Raw genomic sequence first — 7,362 nt, forward strand, 5'->3', positions numbered from 1 at the left:
TACAATGGAGAGAATCGCGTAAAACGTATTTCGTGGCAAATGACCTCGAATTTTTCATGGTTGAGGAGTTTCCTCAAGTCCCGACCCTTGATGCACCGCAAAGTGTTCGCAATGCATATGAGGTGTGGATGAAGGCTAATTCATTGACCCGACTTCACATTTTGGCTAACATACCTGATGTTTTGGCCAAAAGGGTTGAGAACATGGCCATTTCATGCGAGATCATAGACTCATTGCAAGATATGTTTGAACATTAGTTCTTACTTTTTTAGCGTAAAGGGATAGATGACAAAACCAGTAGTGATAATTGTTCTGACACTAGTCCCACTACTCTCCAAAAGAGGAGAAAAGACAGTAAATCTGATTTATTGGTCTTGGAGATGTGTTTGGTAGAGTTTGATGATTCTGCCTGGATCCTAGATTCGGGTGATACCAATCATGTCAGTTCTTCTTACCAAGGATTCAGTTCTTGGTAAACGTTGTCACAGGAAGAGATGACTCTACGAGTCGGTACTGGTGAGGTTGTTTCAGTTGTTGCTGTAGGCAGGCTGAAGTTATTTGTTGACAAGAAATATTATCTGTTATTGGATAATGTTTTCATTGTTCCTCATATTAAAAGAAACTTAATTTCAGTTTCTTGTCTCATTGAACAATGATACATCGTCTCCTTTCCTGAGAATAAAGTGTTTATTTTCAAGAATGGAATGGAGATTGGTTATGGTTCAATGGAAAGTAGCTTATATGTACTAAGGTCGTTAGTAATAAAAGCCTTGTTTAATACTGAAATGTTCAGTATGGCAACAATAGCTAAAAGACTAAAGGTTTTCTCCTAAGGAAAATGCTCATCTTTGGCATCTAAGGTTAGGTCACATCAACCTCAATAGGATTGAGAAGTTGGTGAAAAGTGGATTTCTAAAGAGTTTAGAAGAAAACTCCTTGCCGATATATGAATCATGCCTCAAAGGCAAGATGACCAAAAGACCTTTTACTGAAAAAGGTTACAGAGCCAAGGAAGCCTTGGAGCTTGTACATTCTGACCTCTGTGGTCTGATGAATGTTAGAGCTCGGGGTGGGTATGAATATTTCATCTCTTTCATAAATGATTATTCAAGATTCGAGTATCTCTATCTAATGCAATGTAAATCTGAAGCCCTGGACAAGTTCAAGGAGTATAAGACTGAAGTTGAAAACTTGTTAGGTAAGAAGATAAAAACGCTATGATCTGATCGTGGTTGAGAGTATATGGACCTCCAATTCAAAAATTATATGATACAACATGGGATTGCGTCCCAACTCTTGGCCTCTGGTACACCTCAGCAGAATGGTGTATCAGAAAGGAGAAACAGAACCTTGTTGGACATGGTTCGGTCTATGATGAGTTATGCTCATCTTCAAGAATTGTTTTGGGGTTTTGCAGTGGAGACTGCATGTTATATATCCTAAACAATATTCCCTCGAAAAGTATTTCTGAAACACCTTTTGAGTTGTGGAGAGGCCGTAAAGTAGTTTACACTACTTCAGGATTTGGGGTTATCCTGCACATGTGCTAAAGACTAACACAAAGAAGTTGGAACCGCGTTCAAAGGTTTACCTTTTCGTAGACTACCCCAAGGAAACGAGAGGTGGATACTTCTATGATCCGAGTGAGAACATAGTGTTTGTTTCAAAAAATGCTATCTTCTTGGAAGAAGACCATATCCGAGATCATAAGCCATGGAGTAAGCTCGTTTTGCAAGAGATTTCTAGTGAGACTGATGAAGGAAATTGGAATCACAAGATTTCCATGAGCAACGAAACAAGACTATTCCAAAATACAATCATGAATCAACAAATCATTTACAATCGACTACAAACAAACAGTTATGTGATTCATACAGAAATTACAGCATGTAAAATACAAAGGTATAGAGGAAAACTGAACGCACAAATGCAGTAGCGTCTCCACGCTCCGTTGCGCGACTCTGATTGAACAACAACAACTACGAGCGCTCGATCTACATGGCCACAACATCGCACGAACACAGCATGAACTCTTCGCGCTCGTCCTCAACGATCTCCTCGGTCACGAACTCCTCCGCAACACAAATGAACATCGCGCTCGTCCTCAGCGATACGAACGACCTCCAGAAAACCTCGACGGTGTCGAGTTGAGTATGACTCCATAAATAAGGCGACCTTAGTATTTTTGGTGTGAGAATCCAGAGGGTGGACTCTGTTCGAACTTGGTATGAGGCAGACGAACGGAGGAAACAACGATCGTGTACACGACTGGGCATGAGAGAAGACGAAGAACTATCGTATAGGTCAATGCCTAATCGTTTAGATAAAGCTATGCGGTCGTCTAGCAAAAGCTATGTGATCATTTAGCTCAATCTGTCGTGTACAGACTCTACACGATCGTTTCCCTTAGGCCAGCAATCGTCTAACAAAGCTATGCGATCGTTTATTAAACACTGCACGATCGTTTAGCTCGCCCAGCCGTCATTTAGTAAATCTGTCTTTACTTAACGACTGATGATGGGAAATTAGAAGTCAAATTATTCAACAACTAAAATCCCTTGGACGCAATATGCGATGCATGTTCTTAAGGTATGCATTGATAGTCATGCATCAATGGTCATGCATTGGAATGATTATGCATTAACAAATGTATGCGATGACCATGCGTCCTGTCACAAGTTTTCTTGCACTCACGCCAAGTATAATGCAAATGTAAGTTTCTCAGGTGATCCGAGGTCGAACTCAGGGACTTGTAGAAAAATGAATGCGGTCATGTGCATAGGTTTAAATAAAAGAATGATGGAGGGGTTGCTAAGTTAATCCTACTCCTACTCCTAACTAACAGACAACACAATGAGAATATGCATGAGAGGTAGAGACACGACAACTCTTGATATGAAACAAATAAATGGGAAAGATGGATAAAATGCAGAGATGTTTTCATTGCAATACTTAAGAGTAACCGCAAGGGCAACCTTAGTCAACGCAAGCCATGCAATCATGCTACAAACATGTGAACCTAACTCTAGGACATATGCAGTGGATCTGCGATAATGCCGAGAAGCCTATGCCTACCTAGACCTCTATAACCCACTCACTAGCTCTCGCCGCATGAGCATGCTAGCCCCATACCACCTTATCCTACTTCCTGGATGCATGAAATATCCTATCTGTAGGGCGCATATACTGTGTGATAGCAAATGGAGCTTATCTCTAAGTTCCCCGTTCTTGCCTTGGCGTTCCAATCCGTTCTCTCGAGTCTTAGATTTAGGTTTTAGACTACTCTCTCAAGTATGCCTAAATGATGAATGATGCACTCATAGGACAAGGTAACCATATGAACTTGGCTGACCTAAGATTATTCCTATCTCTAGTGAACAATGCATACATTGCTTAATGCGACCAACCACTTACCCTCCCGGATAGTTAGTTGTTGCTGACTTTACTCATAGACAAGCATTGCATTAGCCTATAGATAGGCGTTGCCACAGCTTCTCACTAAGAAAATAAGGTTACTCTCACACTCACGCAACGTACACCTCTCGGTGGGTTGTTACATGCTTCATATCCCTAATCCACATGACTAAGTATGCGATATCCAAGCAATCTCACTAAGTGTTGCAATGAAAGTAAAGATGCAAAGAAAAGAAAATAGAGATGGAGTCGAAGGAAACAGAGAAATGCATTGAAAACAAATTGTATTAATTCCTTACAAAATGTCATACAATACAATATAAGAAAAGAAAGGAAAATGAAATCACTGGCTGGAAGCAAAGACTTGCTTCCAGCAGATATGCGTCAAGGTTGCCGGTGGTGCCATGGATGGGCGGTGGAGCTGACTCTCTCGAGATCTAGCTTTGGTCATCACTCGGAATGAATGAAGGAGGTGAAGAACTCTCAAACGTCTTCTCGCGCATTTTTTCTGGATCGCTGGGAAAAACCCTAGGTTGCAGGGGTAATCCACGGACAAGTTGGAATTCTGCTCATCAGCTTCTTTATATCTGTCTCTTATACACATCTAGATGTGTATAAGAGACAGTAGTATGCGTTATCACATAGCCACAATTATTCAGTGACCACATTCGCTTAATACTACAACTCTATACAATGACCACAATCGCTTGACGAGCGCAACTCCCATTCGATGGACACATACGGTTGATTATCGCAACATCCATGCGTTGATTGACGTGTTTGCCTTTGCGATGGATAGTTTCTTTGCATGCGGTCGTCTATGCGGTGGTCCAGTTTCTGCGTTTGCATCCACTTCCTTCATTAGCTACAAAAATAGAACATTGAACGCACAATAACGCATAATAATGGGTTAGTCGAGATTCTTTAATGCTGAACGACGCAAGCTTATTTTCACAAAACACTCAGGATTGAGGTCGTGTCACCTATGGTCGTTTAGGTGAGATACAAGTCTCTAGTATCAACGATGTTATGTACAGAGTCTATTAATCCTGTCTCTTATACACATCTAGATGTGTATAAGAGACAGCGTCTATGCGGTGGTCCAGTTTCTGCGTTTGCATCCACTTCCTTCATTAGCTACAAAAATAGAACATTGAACGCACAATAACGCATAATAATGGGTTAGTCGAGATTCTTTAATGCTGAACGACGCAAGCTTATTTTCACAAAACACTCAGGATTGAGGTCGTGTCACCTATGGTCGTTTAGGTGAGATACAAGTCTCTAGTATCAACGATGTTATGTACAGAGTCTATTAATCTCGTGCTCTATGTCTTATACAAACTCTTTGTATAGGACACTCCCGCTCCACGTCTCCACATGAATGGTCAGGATCTACCATTTGTAATAGTTTACAACACTTGCAAACCTCTACAAAGCGAGTCGTATCGTAGTGCCACAAGGATCAAGTATCCCACCTTAATCCTTATACTATAGACTGATTTAGGTTATCACTTAAGACACGATCCACTTGTATATCACATATACATGCTTAAGTTCACATAAGATAACCAAGGAGCTTTGTTTATTGGATATGAGTAAATGCCAGAATTAAATAACACTTATTTTATTCATTGAACAATGTGTATCTTTACAAAACAACAAGACTCCGAGAGAATTAGAACATAAATCCCAACAACTGAGACTACTGAGAATTCAACAATAGTTGTTGAATAGGCCGATAGATCAACAAGAATTATTGAGGTCGAAACATCTAGTCAACCAACTCAAGAGTTGAGACCGCCTCGACGTAGTGGGAGGGTTATGAACCCACTGGATTGTGACATGGGTTTAACTGAAGCCCAAATCGTCATTACGAATGATGGTGTCGAGGATCCGTTGTCTTTTAAGAAAGAAATGAAGGATGTTGACAAAGATGAATGGGTTAAAACCATGAACCAGGAAATGGAGTCTATGTACTTCAATAAAGTATGGGAGCTTGTTGATCCACTTGATGGGGTAAGACCTATTGGGTGTAAGTGGATCTATAAGCAAAAAAAAGGTGTAGATGGAAAGGTGCAAACCTTTAAGGCTTGACTCGTGGCAAAGGGTTATACCCAGGTTAAAGGAGTTAACTATGAGGAAACTTTCTAACATGTTGTCATGCTCAAGTCTATCAGGATTCTCCTGTCTATAGCCATATTTTATGATTATGAAATATGGAAAATGGACGTTAAGACTACCTTTCTTAATGGTAATCTTGAGGAGACTATCTATATGACTCAACCAGAGGGGTTTATAGTTCCAGATCAAGAGCAAAAAGTTTGCAAGCTTAATAGGTCCATTTATGGGTTGAAACAAGCATCTCGATCGTGGAACATCAGATTTGACACTGCAGTTCAGTCGTTTGGCTTTTATCAGAACGTTGATAAGTCTTGTGTCTACAAGAAAATCATCAACAGCTCAGTAGCATTCCTAATATTGTATGTGGATGATATCCTACTCATTGGAAATGATGTAAGGTATCTGACTGATATTAAAAAATGGCTAGCTGCCCAGTTTCAAATGAAAGATTTTGGTGAGGCACAGTATGTTCTAGGGATCCAGATCTTTCGAGATCATAAGAACAAATGGTTAGCCCTATCTCAGGCATCGTACATCGACAAATGTTAATCAAGTATAGGATGCAGGATTCCAAGAGGGGTTTGTTACCCTTCAAGCATGTAATCGTTTTGTCTAAGGATCAATGTCCTAAGACACCTCAAGAGGTTAAGAAGATGAGACACATTCCCTATGCTTTAGCTGTAGGAAGCTTAATGTATGCAATGTTGTGTACTAGACCCGACATTTGCTATGCAATAAGGATTGTCAGTCGCTATCAGTCCAATCAGGATTTGATCACTAAACGGCGGTCAAGACGATCCTCAAATATCTTCGGAGAACGAGGGACTACATGCTCGTGTATGAAGATAAGGATATGATCCTTACAGGATACACGGACTCTGACTTTCAGACCGATAGAGATTCTCGCAAATCAACATCACAGTCAGTTTTCAATCTTAATGGAGGGGTTGTAGTATAGCGAAGCATCAAGCAAGGATGCATCGCGGACTCCACTATGGAAGTCGAATATGTAGCTGCTCGTGAAGCTGCTAAGAAGGCTATTTGGCTGAGGAAATTCCTTTTAGATTTGGAAATTGTTCCAAATATGGATTTGCCTATCACTCTTTATTGTGATAACAGTGAGGCTGTGACAAATTTGAAGGAACCTCAGAAGCATCGTTGGGGTAAGCATATAGAATGGAAATATCATTTAATCAGGCAGATTGTGCATGCGATGATGTGATAGTCACGAAGTTCGCATCGGAGCACAACGTTGTTGATCCTTTTACAAAGACACTCACGGCCAAAGTGTACGAGGGTCACCTAAAGTGTTCGAGGGTCACATGGAGAGTTTGGGTCTGCGGGACATGCGACAACTTTTCTAGGGCAAGACGGAAATGATATTGGGGTATGCCCTAGTTTATTATATATTGTACATGTTTTATATTGTTTTGTACATTAATCTCCCGAGGCACTAAGACAAGTGGGAGATTATTGGGATTCATGTCCTAACTCTCCTGTAGTCTCGTTATTTGTAATGATACACATTGTTTTATGAATAAAATAACTGTTATTTCATTCTAGCATTTACTCATATCCAATAAACAAAACTCCATGGTTATCTTATGTAAACTTAAGCATGCATATGTGATATACAAGTGAATCATGCCTTAAGTGATAACCTAAATAGGTATGTAGTATAAGGATTAAGGTGAGATACTACGGATACGACCCACTTTGTAGAGGTTTGCAAGTGTTGTAAACTACTACAGATGGTGGATCTTGACCATTCATGTGAAGACGTGCGAGCGGGGGTGTCCTATACAAAGAGTTTGTATAAGACCG

Source organism: Benincasa hispida, chromosome 5 (genome assembly GCF_009727055.1).
Source record: "Benincasa hispida cultivar B227 chromosome 5, ASM972705v1, whole genome shotgun sequence".
NCBI lineage: Eukaryota > Viridiplantae > Streptophyta > Magnoliopsida > Cucurbitales > Cucurbitaceae > Benincasa > Benincasa hispida.